The 21,009-nt window shown below is 39.4% G+C and overlaps 2 long non-coding RNA genes across 2 annotated transcripts; both read right to left on the reverse strand.

Moving 5' to 3' along the window:
- Nucleotides 1–2,838: 2,838 nt before the first annotated feature.
- On the reverse strand, nucleotides 2,839–8,087 carry LOC133468597 (uncharacterized). The gene is made up of 3 exons (XR_009785532.1): nucleotides 7,201–8,087; nucleotides 5,417–5,512; nucleotides 2,839–4,520 (listed from the first exon to the last, which is right to left on the reverse strand). It is a non-coding gene; the product is annotated as an uncharacterized LOC133468597 (long non-coding RNA).
- Nucleotides 8,088–15,438: 7,351 nt separating this feature from the next.
- Nucleotides 15,439–19,867, reverse strand: LOC133468599 (uncharacterized). Its single transcript, XR_009785533.1, has 3 exons — nucleotides 19,477–19,867; nucleotides 18,656–18,696; nucleotides 15,439–16,857 (listed from the first exon to the last, which is right to left on the reverse strand). It is a non-coding gene; the product is annotated as an uncharacterized LOC133468599 (long non-coding RNA).
- Between the last annotated feature and the right edge of the window lie 1,142 nt (nucleotides 19,868–21,009).

A 21,009-nucleotide genomic window follows, 5' to 3' on the forward strand; every position in this document is an offset into this window, starting at 1 on the left:
TGAAATATTTTATTTTTTTTAATTTTTTTTAAATATGACTGATGACTGAACAACTACCATCATTAATTTCTTTACGGTTATGTTTTGTTTAATGATAATGCTTTTCTGAAATGCTTGACCATTTAATTTGAATCCCATTAAAATAAAATTAAATGTTTCACCTGGTCCATGTTTTCTTTAAAGAATTGTACCCATCTTACAAATTCTGCCTAGGTAATCAAACATAAGAGCACAACTGTGTGTTAAATAATAATAAAAGTGGGGCTGTGAATTTCAAAATAAGAGCAAATAAATAAAAAAAAAAATAAAGTTCAAATAAAGTGCTTCACTTCAGAATAATTATTTGAAAAAAAACTAACAACATACAGATAATACATGTTTTGATCATATGGGTAGAAGCAAAGTCATGCATTGTAAAAATGCAGAATTTTGGTCAACTTTGGGGCTGCGTATTATACATGGGTGCGCATTATACACGAGAAATTATGGTACATAAAATTAGGCTTCAAATTTGTGAAAAATCAATCAGTTGTATCCACTTTCAAAAGCTGTGGACATGACTGCTGAATTTGATTAACCATGCCCCGCTGAAAAATTTATGCTACTTTGTCTAGCACCTTGCTTATGCCTAAGAAAGTTCGTTACCCTAATATCAATATTTGTTGAAAGGAACTGGTGCCAAATGAGTAGCGCGAGTATCGATACAACACTATCGATACACCCATCCCTATCTGACAGTCAAATTGTTGAAATGTTGAAACGTGCTTGTTTACTGGAAAAAGCATCTAGTCAAATTGACTATCCAACCGTCCATTCATCTGATACCATCAGAAGATGTCTATTTTTTGTAGCTGAAGGTTATCAAAAAAGCCGAACAGGAGCAAGAAAATTTCACGTCCATGCATTCGCCATGGAAACATGTTTCCTCCTTATATGTGCAGTGTTACACATACTTCTGCCAGCAAAGTACAATATTAGAAGGTTTGTGAGATTGAGCACCCTGTTAAATCTGAACATTACAAACAGATCTCCATGACACCTTCCAGTGCACAAAGCAGGATAAATACAAAGGCATTGCAGTGAAAAGAGCCTCTCGAAAATTGGGAATATATGCGTGCGTGTGGCCAGGGCACAGTTGCATGACTGATTTACAAAAAACAAAAAAAGAGCAAAACATTACAGGCAGTTTGTGAGAAAATGTTGACAGAGGCAGTGGAGGAAATGGGAAGAGACACCAAGCAGAAAATTGCATGGAGTTAGCGAGTGAAAAGGATGCAGGGAAAATGGAGCAATTAGTGGAGGGAAGGCAGCGAGCGAAGACAGCCTCTCACTGCTGCAATAATTCAATTAAAAAGTAGCAGCTTCAGAATGGCAGACTCTTTTTTGCTTGACAACAGCCAGTGTTTGGGGGTCACGGGTGTGTGGCTGGAGCAGACCTCCTGCGAGGCTGAGCAGAAAGCGCACACCCTCCAAGCAGGAGCATTCACACAAATTCAACATGGCTTCTTGCTATATTTCCACAGCACCATTGATGTTAATGGCAGTATTTGGAATCCTGCCTGAAAGGAAATCAGAGGGAATAATAATGAAGCTGGCTGACTGATCGCGGGTGGAGCACATTAATATGTATCCATACGCAAATGGTGTGTGTACGTGTATCCGCGAAGTGAGAAATACACTTCTCGCATATCCATGTTTGTCTGGCACTGCATTTGATGAAATAGTGATCGCTAATCAAGCTGCTAGCGTGTGAAGTGGACGTCACGCGCAGGCTGGCAGCTGCTGATAAAGTGCAGGTTGCCACATGCTGTAGTATCCCCAGTCTGGGTTCCTCTGCGGGGGCAAAAGTGCCACGCCACAAGTGGAAGCACAATCGCTTCTGAAGAGGGTTTGATCCCGGAAGAACACAGCGGGGTTTGCTGTGACGTCCCGCCATGCAATTACCTGTCCATGTTGCCTTGGTTACAAGCGGGTGGGGTAAAAGATTTGACGATGGTTCGATACATCATGGCGGGCACTTGGCTCGGATCCTGGAGTTTTGCTTCTTATGAAAATATTTGTCCTTGAATGCTTCTTTTTCATAGTGAGTGCAGCAGCCACATATTTTTCTTATCTGCTTGTTTTCAGCATTCATCTCCTACAGCAGTACTTATACTTTAAATGGCTCCATTCACCCATCCATCCAATTTCCAGTTATCTTCATTAGTGAGCGTTAGGGTCCACCTAATATACTACATACATGTTTTTGAAATGTTGGAGGAAACCTGAGTACCAGGAGAATCCCCATGCAAAACATTGAAACTCAACACAAGAAGGCCTAAGCCAGGATTGAAACAAAGCACCACAGAACTGCGAGGTAGACTTGCTAATCAATATTTCATCGAGCTGTCCTGGCCTCATTCACTTAATTATTCTTCAGAAAAGTTTCCATCAGATTCACAACTACAATCACAAAAACTGAGAAGCAAAGTTGTTGAGAATTGACAGGAATTTAAATGAAAAACTTGGTAGGGGGATTTGTGGGGGAACGTTTCCTGTCATATTACGTCAAGACAATATTAAGTGCTTTCCAAAATAAAAAATAAAAAATCAATATACACTGGGAGCCCTTAAATTGAAGATCCTACAATTTGGAATTCTGCCAAAATTTTGACAAAAAGAAAAGCCCATCATGTATTTTATCCTCAGTTCAGATCAAGATCAAAAGATTAATTCAGGGCATGCATTTGACTTCACAATTGTGTGGCTTATTGTTAAAACAAACATGTACTCCAAAAGAAGGACGAGAATATAGACCAGAGCTTTTACATTTGAAACGTTTTTAATCTTATACGACAGCGTGACATACCGTTTTTCAAAGGTTTTTTAGTTTCACAAGTTTGACATATGAACATATTTAAATTGTTTATATGGACAAAAGTTTTCAAAATCCAAACAAATCTGTAGTTGAACAGTGTCAATCATGTGGGCACCCATTTGTTCAGCGAAATCCACATATTTCCTATTTATTAATGTACTTCATGCAACACGTGATTTAATACGATCACTTTCCAGTCATGTTCATGTTTAAGGAGTAAATGTTTATTCAATGTATTGATTTTCCAAGCCAAAACGTACTTAGTCTTATCTTTAGGAGTTAATCAAGATGTGTGCACGATGTCGCCTACCAATCGTTCTCAGTCAATCAAAGTATACATTTTCCTCCATCCTGTGAAGGACTAATCCTACAAACAATCACATTCGGTTTTATGAGATTACTCTGCTACTTTCCCCCCACTGGCTGTAATGGATTAGACCTACTTGTGATAACAAAAAGAAACAGATTCCTGCCTTGCGTCTGATTTACCAAGTCTTCTCTGAGCTCTATTGTGTGGGGGGAAAACCAAAATGGAGGCGAGAAACTCTCCCCTGCAGGGCTGCAAGAGCTTTTCACTGGCTTCCAGACTTAACGAGTTTCAAGCAATGTCCACATATGAGTATTAAAAAAAAAAGAAAGAAAAAACGTTGATTGAGCTTTGGCCCTTCATCCACATGCAAGCTATGTTTTAGATGGCTGGAAACTGACTTTCTCCCATCAGGGTGAAGATTTTTGGAAACCCATATTTCAGCATCAGCATTTAAATCTATAATCTTTTTTGTATCATGTCTGTGGGCGCCATTATTTCCTTATGCAAGTGTTCCAGTTTTTTGTTCTCTGCATTCCAGTGTGACAGTCAGCAGTTCAGTTTTATTGAATTATGTTTTAATGTGTCGCTTTTGATTCAGATCAAATGCATTTTATTAAATTACATTTATCATTGCTTTGAGAGTGAGGCACTAAAAACACTGAAACCTCAAGCCACCATAAAACTCAAAATTTGGAGGGTGGCCATGGCTGAAAGGGGAGATAGTGTTTTCTGGAAAATTGACTTTTTATTGCTGTATACAATTAGTTGGATCTCTGGAGTGCCTCCCCGCCCATAAAGTGTGAAATTACACAATGAAGTAAATCTCTCGTTAGCTGCTTATTTCCCAAAAAGCGTGTGTGAGCAAGCGGTTCCAAATATCAACTTTTTAAATCAACGAAAGTGTGATGTCACAGTAAGAAAATATTTTAAATAAATAATTCCCACTATGGACGTTTCTTGCTCAAAAATGAAACCACAGAACTTCTAAAACTTGAGAGATTCCAAAACAATTTATTATTTTTTAAACTGTATGTCATTTTTAAACTAATGTAGAAATGTGTTAAACCAACCACAATATAGTACTTGAAATAAAATACATCTGCTTGAAAATACCATGAGAATGTAATTCAGTTGAAAGTAGTCAAGTTTTGTTGTTGGCAATACAGTCAGTGTTGTTATTCCTCAACGGGATATTGCATGTCATTTATTTACATTGTGTTGTCTGGTCTGTGGCAGGCTTGTACTTAGCAGAAAACATTTTGTCTGTGTTGCTTCTCATCTCATCCTGATCACATACATCCTGTGTCTCTGTGAGCAAGCCTCCTCCATTGTCAGCAGAGCAATGGCACCAATCTGAGGAGAAATGACAAGTTGAAAATTATTTGGGTCCCATCTCGTGCTTAATTATGTATCTCTGGGTGCTCTTCCAGCAGTAAAACACAACCATCCTGAGCACCTAATCAGAAATCATTGTGACAAGGCAGTGTGTACAGCCAACGGGAGATTAGAGGACTTGCAAAGTGGGCTCAGAAACAGTGCTGAGGAGCGGGCAGCGAGCCAGTTAGCGAGTTAAGGTTTGAGGAGGAAGCGGGGAAGCTCGAGACTTGAGCGGGCTTACAAATGAGCGTGTGGATAAAGGCCAGCTAGCCTGAGATGAGCATGTAGGTGGCACCATGGAAACTGTAGTCCGCAAGCAGGGTCAAAGTGTACAAACAGCAGGGGGCGCTTTCACCCTTAATGCATTTTCATTCCAGGTGTGCGAGAAAGGGAGAGCGTGAGCAAAAGAGAGCGAGAGAAACGTCGCTTGAAGCGCGCTATTGTCTTTCGCCAAGTCGAGCAGAAATATTCCCCAAGTTCTGCTGACACTTGACAAGACAGGTGTGTGAAAACTGATTTGATTTCGAAAACATTGGGGAAAATAATGGTGAAATAGTGAGTGGAGAGCGCCAGACAGTCAAACAAAGCAAAGGCAATAAATGGCATCTGCTGTTTTGCGGAGGCCAAATTTAACACTAAAGACCTTCAAAAGGCCACCTGATTAAATGTAACCCCTTATATCCACAAACTAAGACCACAGCCAGAGACGCCACAACAGGGCAGGCAAGCCTGGCAATTGGCCCATATCAATGACAAAGCACTGCAACATGCATGCAAAAAGAAAACAAAAATCAGAAGAGGATGAAAAGAAAAAAAGTGATGGTAATAACATTCATTTTAGTGTGATAAAGTACGTACGATTTGTACTATACCTTATCCAAAATAACACACACCACAGGGGTACGCTTGATTGCTACGTGTTGCTTTACATTCCATCGACGCGGTGTATCTCCTTCACCACCGTACCTCTGGTGGTGTTACCAAAGAAGTTCATCGGACATTCACCAAATATTACATTTAGTTAAACAGCAGAGCAGCAAATGAACTAGTTGAGACATAACAACATACAGTAGTTTATTTTTTCGTATTTGCTTACGCAGACCTGCTGGATAGCCTATGTCATTACTATGTTGCGTTTGTCGTCAAATGACACCAACCTCAATTTCGCTGTCAGCTTGGTCTGTCCAGTCCAGTAAAGTACTGTACTATTTTGTGTTTGGAATAGACTCTACATTGCATATTATATATCTCCTTGTATGTCCTGGTTAAGGCGAAATGTTACATTAAACAAAAATGTTAACATGAACATTGAGTCACTTCTGTTTGACCATCACCAAAATACATTATACTGTTTTCATTTGTTTGCTTTATGTGTTGATAGTTATTTGTTATTTTATATTTTCATTATTTCATAAAGGATATCTTTGCTTATCCATGATCCAGGTTTTTGTTTTGTGCGGGGGCCTCCATGAAACAGGGGTCTAGAAACGCCCCTGACCACACCAAAGTCATTTTTATCCAAATATTTATTGGAACTGAATGTGTTGAACAATAAACGTCATAATGAAATACGTTGTCCCCTCAAGGAATGTGCCCACAACATTCTGTTTCGCAAATCAATCTTCCCCACACTTCAGTTCAGTGCAGTTCAAATTACCACCATTTTGTGATTCAACATTTACAAGGTTTCACAGCGTATTGTGTATAATTATGCGATTCTACAGCTTTAATTCCCTTTGAGGAGAGTTTAAAGAGCCTCTTTCACAGTGTGCATCAGGCCTCTGAGTCATTGCTTATGCTCTAGTTTTAACCACTTCACAAACGAAGGGTTATCCATTCAGCCAAAACCAAATTTACACTTCCCCAGGCTGGAAGTTTCTGCCAATTTGTATAACTGAAGCTATTCTCCTCCTGCCTTTCAGACACAACCAAATAATTATTGATGACAGTTTGGCCAAAAGGCCAAACAAGAGTGGAACCTTGATTTAACGGACCCCAATTTAACAGACTTTGGATTTAACGGACAGAAAATAATTTCCAGTTGGAACTCAAAATCACCCCCTGCCATGCACCAGCAAAGTTAGTTTGGATAAACTTTAAACTCTTCAAACAATTTAAAGCTTTTTTGTATTTATTTACAATATTTTTTTTAGTAATGTACAGGGTGTTTTTAGGCCACGAAAAAGTACATAACAATAATTTTGTACTGTACTGGTGATTTTAGGCCATGAAAATAAACGGACAATTGGACTCAACGGACGACTCCGCCTTAGTTCGTTAAATAGAGGTTTCACTCTACTTACGATTCAATCAAATTCTTCTTTACAAAGAAAGTATGGCATTGCTGTTTATCCCTTTAAGACATTTGAACCATGGATTGTAAATTTTTGGGATGATTAAGGACTTACATTTTGGAGAAAAACATTTTTAAGGATTCACTGACACGCTGCAATAACATGCTGCCATATAATTTCCACCCATGTTGTTTTCACCTCAGCTCCGAGGGGACAACATAATGACAGCATGAAGAAGCGGCATCTTGCATGTCATTTTAACAAAGAAGGTGCCGCCGATAATCGCGTGACACTAAAATGCTGTTGGCATATTAAAGTTATAAGGGACATCAAAGCATTAGAAGTGACAAGTAACTGCTCACCTTTTGTGTGTGCCATTAATTCCTCACAAGTTGAAATTGCTATCTCGTACAAAAACAAATGGGGCGTGAGTTAATTATTAATGAGTGATGATCAAGGGGAGAGCAGAAAATAGGTTACCTATGAGCTCACACTCCAACTCAGAAAAGACAGATTATTTCATTACAAAGAGAAAACTGGAATATGATCTTGAAATAATATCTAATTGTATTTCAGTAATAAAATTAGCAGCTGCTTTGTCATTTATGTTCAACTTCTCAAGTTGGGTGACCTCTCTTGTTGTTCTGTCCTTTAAAGTAGCAAATATCTCGCTGGTCGCAGCAGGCAGCCGTCATGCAAGAACGGTGTGAGTGACCTTGGCCTGGTTCTGTGGGCTTCAGGGGACACAACGTCTCACAGTGATGCTTTCTTTTCCACCAATCCCGATTAGCGGGCGGGCAGCAGGCAATGGACGGGAACTAAGTGTCGCAGTGCAGAAGGCCATCAAGGATCCAGAGCTACATTTTCTGGCCAGAAGAGGTGTGGGGAGGGGAGGGGAGGGGAGGGGAGGTGGTGGCAGGGGAACCATATCCTGTGGTGCATGCGAGGAGGGTTCGCAGACAAAGATAATGGAGGGACAGTTCAACAGAGGGTCAAGGAGGACAAAGGATCACAACTGATCTCAGCTGGGGAAGAAGACGGAGGTGTATGCAAAATGTACACAAACTAGGCATGGGACTTAAAGATATATTTTAAATTGAATGAAAAATGAACAATTAATTATTGTTGAGAAGCCAAATTCCTTATGTGTTTTTTGGACATACTTGGCAAATAAAGATGATTCTGATTCTGAAGATGGAGTCAAACTAGGGATGGCCATTTGAAGTAATGATCGTGCAGTTATCATTAATCACTTAGCAATTAACTGTCACAAGATTACAGAGTAGCATTTTTAGAAAACAAAATTAAAAAAGAAAATCACACAATGAAATTTTTCAAAATTATATTCCATCACATTCCTGACAAACATTTGGAACGTTGTTAAAACCACACTTCTTGGTACTACTTCGTACTGCCTGTCAAAGCCAGCATTTCCCACTGTGTAGTATCAGAGCCATGATAGAGGCTCCAAGTCCAATCATTATGAACAACATTAACATGCAGTTGGCCCAACAAAAACAAGGCCTTGCTTTTATTCCTATAAGGTATACTCAATATGAGAAGAAAATTAAATGTACCTTTTACAGGTAAAAACCTCACAACAGTGACTTACACCGAAACAGGTCTAGACAATTAAATGCAAATGTATTGTACTTAACGCTTTAATACAACTCAACTGTACTGAACAAATGTAGTGTTATGGATTTAAGAAGAAGTTTAAACTGTTACTTTATGCACAGTTTGAATGTTTTATAATTATGGCCTGAAAGTGTTTTTTAAACAAATATTTCATGTAATTATGACATTTCGAGGTTACGAACGTGCATGCCCCACTTCACTGGTTGCAAAACTCCCCCAGTGATTCCACATTATCACGTGGAGATTCAGAGCACATGCTCCTGTCTATCATGGTATGGCCTAATGGCAGGCACCTTTCCTGTGTCCTTGGCTTCTTCCTCTTATTCCCCCGCACACTTAAAGTAAGTCTTCTCTCTGCTGTAAATCTTTCTCCTCTCCATTCAAATCAATTTCAGCAAACCAGCACCATTTCTTTTTTTTTTTAACCAAATAGAAGCACTGGAAATTTTCTGTGAAGCTCCCTAACTCCATCCAGCCTGCTCCATTTCCCCCCACCTTATAGACACGTTCTTCATCGAGCATGGCCAATCAAGCCCAGTGGTAATCTTTCAGTCTTTCATATTGGCAGTTTATTATTGACTTGGAGTCCTTGTGCTGATAATGGGCCCATCCTCCAGGTGCTGGAGCATGTGGAGAATGTGAGACACTAGTTCATATAAATTTTGTTTGTGCCATTCACTCCACTGGAGCTGCATAAGAAACATTGGAGCGATGAAGCAGTGGTGGATTCCTAGCATCACTATATGCACGCAGCCATAAATGCCTTGAAACAAGAAATACAGCATCATCCCACATGGGTGATTATGCATGTGCAAACTGCTGGACATGCCTATTTGTCAAATTCCCGGGCAATTTTGTGCCAAAAAAAAAACACTGAATAGCTGATACAGATCATGTCACAAAGAATTATTTTTTTCCTCCTGTGGGGCAAGTGGTGTGAAGGCCTCCTCTGTTTATGAGTGCAGCACCCATTGTGAACACACACAAAGATAGTCTCTTTCTCTACAATTAATAAAGACTAGATGAGGGAGAATTTTTTTTTTATGACGTTAATGAAATAGAACTCTTTGACAGACATGATATCCTACGCTCCCTTAAGGCCTCTTTATACTCCTGCGGTCGTGCGGCCGACAACGCCCGCATTGCATCACGTGACCGATGAATTGCCCCGAGCGGCCCTTCTGCGCAGCTTGCCGCGCACACTGCAAAAATAGTTGCTGCGCATCGAATACCCCGGAGATCATCTCTCGTGATTGGTCCGTTTTAGTCACATGCTGTGATGACGAACTCAGCGTGCCCCTTGGTTCAACATACCATCTACGCCGCCGCCTTCACAATCGATTTTGCACCGTAATTAAACGTATCATCTGGTCATCTAGGTCCATTTGTTCTACCAGACACAGTTCCACGGTCGCCATTGTTGTTGCTTTGTTCCTTGTTACTGAAAGGAAAGTAAAAACGGCTACCGGAAATGGCCCAAAAAGAATGCAGAGGAAACTCCACCCTGTGTTTTTTTTTTTTTTTTACTTTGCAATATCTGAAACTAAACTCCGTACAGGAAGGCCAGAGTCCAGATTCAAACCCCCGGCCTCAGAACTGTGAGGTGGATGTGCTCAACACTTATCAATCGTGCCACTGCGATATCGCATGTTTCAACCTACTGTCTTCTGTTGAATCCAGAAACCATCTGCAACCTGAGTATATTACAGTGAAACATAAGTTAGAAAACATACAATCGTACAATTCAGAATTCCACCAAAATGTTTTGGAGAAAACTTAATCATTAACGCTGACATACACAATTTATGATACAAGCTTGCTTATTATTGGTAAGCTTGTTTTTATTTTTAGGCTTACATTCATCAAAAATGTTTGTCGTTAGGTTCTGCTTAGCAATGCAGAAATCCAGTTGCTGGGCGCGGTCTTGAAATGGTCAAAGGTATTAATATTGCCTGCTTGTGCTTTCAAAAAAACCTGAGGATTCAAAAAGTCACAACACTCATTAGTAATCACAATGGGACACATTGTCAAATGACCAAATGGCTTCTACATTAAGCCTCCATCAACAACTTTTATAACCTTGACACTTCCACCCTGGTGTGTAGAATTGATCGCTCCGCACTTCAAATGCCAAAGGTTATAGGTCTAACAGCGACCTGAGCATAAAAACACAGGCAGAGATCAGCGTTTACAACCTACCCTTCGCTATAGCGCTGACACTGTGAAACAAAGTGACGAAGCAAATGAAGCTCTGACTACTAATGCTAGCACTAATTAGGGGCTTGTGAATGTTCTGATGTTGAATGCGCTATACGGGAACAGTGGAGTTGTCCATTATATTTGTGGACTGTACTCCATTGGGACATGTGCAATGACATTTCTTCATCCTCCATTGAAGGGACCTTTTGCTTCCATTCTGATCTATTGTTTGAATTGGAGTTCAAATTGTAAGGAATGGGATGGCAAGCAAGTAGCTGAACTATTCCATTTGTATATGGAGCAGTTTCTCAGTCGCGGAATTTAGATGTGCAAAGCCTATTCATCAATTGAACTGAGCAACGAGCAATGAAAGTCTACTTCGCTCCAGCCCAACAGCTGGGGTGAAAAAGACTAATGCCAAAAAAAAAAAAAAAAAAAAATAGCAAATAGTAAATTGATACAAAACAGCACGGTTCTGAGGAGTGGTTGTTTTTTGACAATTGGCTGGATTTCTTGCGTGTCTGGAGGTGGTCAACAACAGGGTGTTGTTGTTGTTGTGGCCCACTGTGGTTAGTGAAACCAACCTTACATGCCAAGAAATGAAATCACTGACATCCCAAAGGAAAGACGAAAGTATCCCAATTCTACCATCTTACTAGGGAAAATGCACTGTAATCCTCAACACCACGGACGACAAAGAAAAGATGACTCCCCTCCTGGATGACAACAACACGTAGAAAGCTTAACAGCATTCTGTGGATTGTTATACAGTATTGTACTTCTATTTGATTTGTTGGTGGTTAATATTTTTTTTAAATGTTGCCTTTTGTTGAGTTTTTATTTATTAATACTTGTTTTTGTGACCTTTTTTTAAATCTCGCACCTGACTAAACCATCAAAATGTATAAAAACTGAACCAAAGATATTTTTGGGGGGGGAAATGAACACTGACAAACCTGCTCTAAAAAAACAAAATAAAACTAATAGAATTTTAAATACAAAAGAGAAAATGAAATAAAACCTAACTATAATGAAAAATCCCAAACTATTATAACCCTGAGCTAGATTTCTCCTCCGGCAGAGAAAATAAAGAAGAGAAAAGGGCGAGACAAAAGAATCTTGTCACCAGGTTTCCAGATGGTGATCATGCGTCATTTTCAAATGCTTTCATAGATATTTGAGAGGCTGCTGGCAATGACAGCCCCATACATCGACTGCACGGACATGAACTTTCGTACATCCCTTCCGGTGGCAGAAACACTCCATAATGCTACGCTTTTAAGCCAAAGGTACAGGAAATTGTCTTAATATAGTCAACTATTTGGTTAATAATAATATAGTTAACTATAACTACTTTTCGACACATATTGATCTATGATCATGATCTTAATCCACTTTCTCTATATTTGGTGCCTTAATATACGAGTGACCTTTTTTGAGATATGAGCATTAGGCCGACTTTTTACTGCTGTTTAATGCCACTCCCAGTTCAAGCCTCCCTAAAATAGGCCAAGCGAAGCCGCTGGAACAGAGTAACTTGTAATTGTAACTGACTACATTTCCAAAGTAATCTTCCCAAAAATGGCAACTGCAAACTGCGCGATGCGACTGAATTGTTCAGTGGCGTTCGGTCGTGTGTGGCTGGCATGGCTTAAGATCATGAAAACCTAGACTGTAATTAATTTTGTTGACGATGAATACGCATTCCTGACTACTTTATCGTGCTACAGATAAATGTGAACTTTGCATCGCACTGCACCACGCAGGGATCGTTGTTGTTCAACGTTCATGCTTGACAGAGCGCATATTTAGCGTAATGATCCATCGGCTGTGTGTCTAATGAAGATATATATTATATGTGAGCGCTTGCCCACTCCATTGGCTTTTTAATGAGCATATTTGTTTGCACGTGTGGGGGGGGGGGGTGCGTGTGGCCGAGTGTGTGCAAGTGAGTTGAATACACAGCAGGGCCAGTTTTGCCACCCCGGAGAGGTGGGGTTAATGAGCCAATCACAGTTCATTAGGGAGGACGTTAAATTTCCTCGACGAGTTCACTGGTCACTTACTCTGATTTGCGCTTTCTTTTTCCACCAAAACTCACTTTTTTTGCGTTATAATCATACCGCCCGTCCCATCCTCTCCAACTGCCTCCATCCTTCATTTTGCGCTTCACACTCCCCGCAGATTAGCGGTAAGAGGGATATTAGAAACGGCTTCAAACACGGCTTCTTTGCCCCGGATCATTTAGTGAGGTATGTGTCACTTTCTGACTTTCTTTTGAAGCTAATAAGGGCAGCTGAGAGAGAACATCAAAAAGCGTGTAAGAGTTGTGTATGACATGGGCCCGACCGGCAAACAAGTAAAGCGAAATTGCTTCCGGAAGACTTCCATCACAGGTCACATTAGAGGTCATGTCATTTCAGCCAGCCGATTTGGGGAAAGAAAATTCCGGGTGAAATACTGTACTTATGTTCTCTTCCCCACTATGGATGTAATATGGCCCATTTCGGTTGATTACTCATTCAAAGCATTTTCAATGCTATGTTTTGCTTTTTACCACCATTTAAAAAATAAAAAAAAATAATAATAATAATAAAAAAACAAATCCAAGACAATTTGAGGAGAGGTTTGAGTGGTATAATTTATATTTAATGCAGAATGAATAAATAATGAATACACGTCCCATAATCCTTAAAGTGCTTGTTTTGGCTGGGATAGGCCAGTTTTTTCAGTGGTCTCTTGAGGAAGTTATGATTGTGCGCCATGAATGTTAAGTAGCAACAAGAGGTCAGTCAAACGCGTGATGTCACGAGGAAAATAATCCAAATAATTTTGTTTGTGAATTATATGATGTGTTTTGTCCAACTATGCATAACATTTGGCAATGGCGAAAGAGAGACAACTATTAATACTACATACAGGTAGATTCAAATTCTCTTCCATTTTGTTTTAATGATTTAATTAACTGCGATTGGCTGGCAACCAGTTCAGGGTGTACCCCGCCTCCTGCCCGATGATAGCTGGAATAGGCTCCAGCACGCCTGCGGCCCTAGTGACGAGAAGCGGCTCAGAAAATGGATGGATGGATGATTTAATTAAATATAATGGAGGCAAATACATTTGTAATTTATTTTAATCATGGAAATATGGGTCATTGCAAATGGTTTTGAATAAGAATAAGAAATAATAAGAACAAATATGCATCAATTCAAGATGCATAGAGTTGAACTAATAACACAGGGTTACAATTCTTTATTTTCTTTTTGGAAGTTGTCGATGTTTTTTTCAACTGATTTAAGACAATTTTACATCGTTGAATGCAAAAATGAAAATCGTTTCTCTTGTTCAGGTCAGATTTTTATGCCAAGCTGTTACCAGTTTATTAATCAAATGTTACAAACTTTGCTTACATGTAAATTGAATAGTAGACATTGATAAAAGTAAGTACCTGTAAATTGAATGTTACGCCATCATTGTTCAAAATTCAGGGCATGAATCGTTTAATTGAACCTCTAAAGTGAAAGCAACGGTCCATGTTAAAAAACAACAACAGCAAAAAAATAAAAAATAAAAAAATACGTGGCCATAGTTCAAAAACTTGACCTGACTGAGCAAAGCCAATGTGATATTTGGACTCAGCACATCAAAATTGTCCAAAATCAGCGGAATTTATTTTGTGTTAACTAGTGTAATAATAGGTAATGGAATCGCTTTTTCGCTATAACAATAGATTAGTTTTGTATAATGCGCCTCTGGGACTGCTAGTTCAACAAGCACTTCAGATTCACCTTTGCACTGCATAAAAAGAAAACTCACTTGTCATCTACGCTTTCCACATAGCTTGATGCAGCTTGTTGCTGTGGAATAAATCCTGCAGGAGGCTGCTTTGATAAAAGGCTTTACGTCTGCAACTGTGCTCATAAAAAAGGCCGCTAATCAATACTGCACACATCTGCCTGGGTGCAAATAAATTATCACATTCCCCTCTTGACAACCGCTATGCACACAGGCACATCCAGTAGAAACATACACACAGCGCACGTCTTGCACCTGGTGATTGACAAATGAGAAACGTGAGACTGTTGAGCTGAAAAAAATAAATAAATAAATAAAATCAAATAAAAAAATAAAAAAAGGTTTAGTATGAAGTGTTATATTTACTGCAGGGCACCGATTCTAGCATGTCTAGCATGACCTCAAAGTATTTGGATATATGGGCCATTTTCTCCGACCTGGAGAGACAGCAGCATTCCAGCCACACACAAGCCTTTTTACACGCAACGCAGCCACATCAGAGCCCAAACAAAAGATGCGGCAAAGCGCAATATTGCCACAACTGTGTGCACTTTCACACAGCAAAATGGCAACCTGTCAGATTGGCTCCAGCATCTGGTGTGATGTATAAAACACATGTCAGTTGGGCTAGGTGATTATTATTCTAATTTGTTTTTTGTTTAGCAGCTTCAGTTGTTCAAAGCATGTCCCCCGCTGACTTGCGCGGGACAAATGAATAAATGAAAACGTTGAATATGAGGAAAAAAAAAAACTGTTACACTGAACATAATTACAGTTAAGGTGCTTGAAAACAGTTACACTTATTACAACTTGCAGTTTATGGCAGTTCACTTTTATTTAAAAAAAAAAAAAAAAAAGTTTGTATTAATTACATTGTTTATTTCACACATGGTAATTTGGGGGGGGGGAGGAGCACAAATTTCTTATGAACCAAAGCTTGGCAACCACTGACCTACAGTAACAACGGGAGCAAGTTTACAAAAGCACTGTCAGTGTTGCCAACTTAGCGATTCGGTCGCTACATTTAGCAACTTTTCAGACACCTCTAGCAAAGATTTTTCCAAAAAGCAACGAGGGAATTTAATTTCCGCTAAGAAACAGACATCACGAGCGGAATCATTTTCACATCTTTTTCCGTATGACAAGATAGGAGCTCTTTGGACGCGAGGTACATGCTTGTAAGCCACAAACGTTTCACTTGCTTCACTTTGGCTTCGCCTGAATAATTCTACAGGATAAGAGAGAGTGAGACAACTGGCAAAAACTGTACTGAACCACCCAAGCCTATGCTCTTTGACAGTTCATTTTATGACGTGAAAATTAAAATGTTAATTTATTAAGGTTTGTGTTTACAGGTTTTGACTAAATGGCTATTTTCTAAGAGGAAGCATTTATTTTCACATTATCTGTCAAAAAATGTTTTTATTTTTGTGGGTCTTGATGCAAGTTAATGCTGGGAAAAAAATATACAGGAGAAAAACAGTTTCAAATCTCATTTGGTATTAGGAGAAATAAAGCAGAAGGGGGAAAAAAAGCAAGGAAACCTTTTTTTTTTTTTTTAAATGTCTGTCATTGTCACTGATGCACTTTTCAACCATTTATTGAATGCCGGTAAAACAGACAACACATTGAGTACACGCATGCAGGAGCAGCTGTTGTCTACAGCTCACGTCCAGACGCTCACATGGACTCACCGACGTCAGACACCAACCCAGACCCCGCCTCTTAAAAGGCACATAACTGAACAAACAGACACTACAATACCTACAGTATCATATAAACATTTTATCCTTGCAATTTCGTTGTTCAAATACATTTACAATGTGTCGAAAAGTGTGTTTTGATAAGTTTAAATGTGTTTAAAGGATGTGGGAGGAGTAAAACCAAATCAATGTGCTTATATGCTCTCTTTTATATGACTTTCACCTCTGGTGGGTGAGTAGAACGTATCCCCCATGATGAACATGGGTTCAGTGTATCTCCAAAGCACGGAAATTAGCAGCCTAACTTCACCCGACTTCACCCTCATTCTGTGCCGGTTTGAATAACATAACAAACAGCGAAAAAGAGAAAGGGGGCTATTGACACTTGTCCCTAGGCTACATGGAATTTGACTACATTTTAAGGCTACAGTGGCATAAAGATACAAAGAGTGACCAATATATATAGAGATGGATAGATGCACATCTGAGCTGCTCTTTTCGGACACAATAGCCTGCCGCAGCTGGGCTGGCAATGGACATGAGAAGACAGAAACTCATCAAAAAGCAATAATCAGCCAGAGAAGGCACCTGATCTGCTGTGGCATCCCTTCATTATGTAAATCTTGGAACTTAGCTTCCTTCATCATCAAAGACCCTTCCATTGATAAATTAGCTGCTCTCCGTCTGTGGAGAAACAACAGAATAGAAGTGGAAGTTGCTATGGAAACTATGCTAAGAAACCGTTTTAGAGAGAGTGGGCAGCAGCGTTGTGTGTGTGAGATCAGGAGGTGCGTGAGGAGAGCAGCGTTGCCAATCAACAGGTGCAGCGGTAATATCAGGGCCCCCAAATGGGATTGTAAATTAGATTTTTGGATGCTGCCACACTGAACAGTGGATTAGCTTGCCAAATAATCCCGTCGGTGTCAACCAAGACTGAGTATGAAACTGAGGGTGCCTCACTTAGTGTCACTGCTCCATATGGACCCCATTAGTCCATCACTCCCCAGCTCCATGATAAAATAGTCCAGTAAAGGCAATCAGTAAAGTGTGGATCATAGCTGTAGTTGAAAGGGGAGTTTGCAACTAAAAACAATAATTAATAACTTGATAGAAAGACTAATTTGAGGGCATTGCGAGTTTTTTCTGGAAAGTGTAGATATTTGTTAGCTACCTTTACAACGCAAGAGGAAATTTTTTTTTGCAATTTTGGGGGGGGATGGTCTCTTAATGTTATGAACTCCCGTCGCCATGCCAGGGCTGTGGTAAACAGAATAATGCTGCCTGAAAGGTTTAAGCCACAAGGAATTCTGTGTGGATGAAACTCAACTTTCAATTACTGATGTCATCTTGTTCTTTAGACAGAAAGTCCAGCATGCCCACATATATCAACCAACAGCTATAATTTGTAGCTCATGTGGAAATCCTACTTGAGAAGGTGATGACATGATGGATTCAGCCCATCCCTAGTGTCAAGTTGTCTTTTGCTGCAGCTAAAATGGACTTGATAAAAGATGCAAATGTGAGCGAGCGAGCGTACGTTCAAGGGCACATCAAACCCTGACAACGATTCATAAATCAATAATTCTTGTCAGATAAAATGGGATGATAAAGGGTTGTCTCTCCTTTTGGGTCATTTCTGTGTTGACTGGCATAATTTTTAAAATCACTCTGCATGAACCTAAGAATGGGAAACCATACAAGCTTTTTGATGGATTATATTTTCACTCTGGAATTCATGCAGGTTTTCCACCCCAATAAAATTTAGCAAGGTTCTGACAACAAAGCTATATGAGACAAAGGCAAAGGGAGGATAATTATGCTGATTACTGGTTTGAAATTATCTTGATCAAGTAACTTATCTTATCTTTAAACAACACAGGTGTGACAGTTGAAGCTGGCAGACTAAAAGCTGCGACTTTACCTTTGTAACTTCTGAAACAAACATGCAAACACCTGTCCTGTTCACTCTTGATATGAAAAGCTAGGGGGCGTTAACGAAATCAGATTCCAAAGAAATAAATTATCAGGGTGACAGTCACAGTACTGTAATACAATTATCAAAACAAAACTAACTTACATATTACTTACATATATTAGGGAAGGAGAGTCATTAACTTTTTGCACTTTGTAGCAATGTGCTTTCTAATGTTCAGTACATTTGGATGGGGTGGCAGTAACTCAAGTCTGTAAGCACTTTGGCTTTGGAGTCGCAGAGCACGAGTCCAAGTCTCACTGTGGATAAAAATGTAAAAACTTGCAGCCTGCTGGGCTTCTGTCAGGGTGCACGACCCCCACTCAAGTAGCACAGCAACTCTTTAAGGCAAGCGTGTGCTTCCTAATTTGCTCTTGCTCCATTTCACATCACAATCATGCCGTCCGCGGCTCAGTTGAACTGGATGTATTGTTGACCACACACAAGGATTTGTGATCGTAAATTGAATAGGTTTAACATCGGGAAGGGAAAAAAAAAAAAAATAATCACCTTGACACACCACGGGATAATCTTTTAAAGTCTTCAGGGAACTGGGAGAGAGCAGAGGTGGGAGTAAGTCACATATGTGTAAGTCACAAGCCATAACTTTACACTGTAAAGCAAGTCTCAAGTTACTGCAGAAGAAGAAGAAAAAAATGTTATGAAATTAAATTCAATTTAAAAAGTCAAGCGAGTTAAGTCATTCCAGAGTTCAAGTGACTCTTGCTCAGTCAGAATTTGGGACTAATAGTTAAATGTTTTTCCACTGATCATAACACAAAAAAGTACATTTACACCTGTAAAAATTTAATGAATGCACACAAAAAAATGCAAACTTCTAAAAATAACATGAACAACAACTTAAGAGTATGAAATAAATGTATATCTACTATTATTATTATTTCTATTTAGAAGACTACATTATTTTTTGCTACCCTTTGCATGACTGTTTACAGCTGCAAATATATATAACATCTATCTTTGTGCGTGTGTGCATGCATGTAACTGGTGAATGAGAGCCATTGTGGACTTTGTAGGTTCTCACTTTATGAAGTTCAGCAAGTTTACGAGCATAAAGGCAGTTTACAGGCGGAACTGCCACATCCAATATGGCGGACAAAGCTCTCAAGGTGGAGTTTATGTACATATATCTATTATAAACGTTTTTTTTTTTAACTTTTTAAAAAAAAATGTAGTTTCCAGATTCAAGTCTCTGTATTGTCTATCGCTTTGTCTCACTTAAATGCATAACTCATGTCAAGTTGAGTTGATATTTTATACGCTTTTAGTGAGCTAAACTTTGAAGCTAACCACCTAGCTAGCTAGCTTACCTGCGTCAGACAGATGAAGGTACACCTCGTCCAAGTTGTGTCTTTTATGTTTGAGCTGTAAACCTTGCGCGTCGCTCTTGTCTTATTCCCGATTTCATCAAAAAGGATATTCAGTGAATCCAAATGTAATCATTCTTGGCGTTTCCTCCGTGATCCTTGCTCAACGAGGAAGCCACTGGGCTGAGCTGTGTCCCGGGTTGGCAGATTGGTGGCACGCATGACACAACAAAATAATACATTTTCTTTCAAAAACAAAAAGGCACACTATATTGACAGTATGACTTGTCAAGTCGTGTGGTTTAAGTCGAGTCTCATGAATGTCAAATTGAGTCTTTCATGTCCCAAGTCATAAAATCAGCCACTCAAGTGGACTGGAGTCCAAGTCACATGACTTGAGTCCCCCACCTCAGGAAGAGAGGAAAAAAATGTGTTATTTAAAATAATGTATTAATAACAAAATACTGTATATAAGCTGTATATTAATTTAAAAGCACAGTTTCACAAACCCTTTAAGACTGAAGACCCAATACATATTTTACTCCTCACTAGGATGCAAAATTACAAAAATTTATCAAGTATTGCCCTGGTATCAAGATGTACATATAAACTAATGAGAAAGAACACAATATATATTGTTTTCTTCAACATTTATTCATCCAGGTAAGGCAATTGAGAACAGATTTTGATTTGCAATGCTAACCTGGCTGGAGACCGGAGAGTTAAAAAAAAGCAAAATTAAAGCATACAAGCAATGTGATATAAAAGGTTCATAACAGGCTAAAAACAGGTGAAACTGAACAATGATATTGGCATGAATGAGGTGAGTTTTATTATTTGTTTTAGAGTGTTCCAGTTGTTTGGGGCAGAAATTTGAAAAGAAGATCGACCAAAAGTAGTGTGGTCTTTGGAGACAAAGAGTTTAATAAAACTGCTGTGTGAGCGTGGGTGGTTAGTGGACAGCGAAGATAGTGTGGGGTCTTGCCTATGAATGTTTTATAAATGAATGTATTTCAACAAACGCGAAATGAAATCGTGAGGGTGCTTGAAGATAAAAAGCTTCGCTATGTGAAAATTGTTGACCATGTAAAAACTCCCGTTATCCATTTTGGGTTGAGAAAGTTTGGATAAGTACTGCATGTCTGGGGAAGACTGCTTAAAGGAGCAATGTATGTATGAATTTCCGTGGGTGCCGCACCTCACCACAGCAACACATCTGCAGTTTGCATAAGGACAACATTTAAATGTCTGTCTCAATCTACAAGACAGTGTGACAAATCACTGTGATGCGGAATTACTCACGAATTATACAGATCTCAGAGCCACATTCTCTTGGACTGATGAGCCATGAAGCAGCATCATAAGCCTAATCCTGGAGCCACCTGGGAGCCTGGTTGGTTGTGTCTCAATATGCTGGGAGGAGGAGGAGGAGGAGGCGCCAGTAGGGGGGCAAAGAGTGAGGTGTGTTTCACATGATTGGGTGGGAAAAACAATGAAGACGACAGGTGTTCATTCAAGGGGGGGGATCGCCACCTG

This window comes from Phyllopteryx taeniolatus, chromosome 18, assembly GCF_024500385.1.
Source record: "Phyllopteryx taeniolatus isolate TA_2022b chromosome 18, UOR_Ptae_1.2, whole genome shotgun sequence".
Classification (NCBI taxonomy): Eukaryota; Metazoa; Chordata; class Actinopteri; order Syngnathiformes; family Syngnathidae; genus Phyllopteryx; species Phyllopteryx taeniolatus.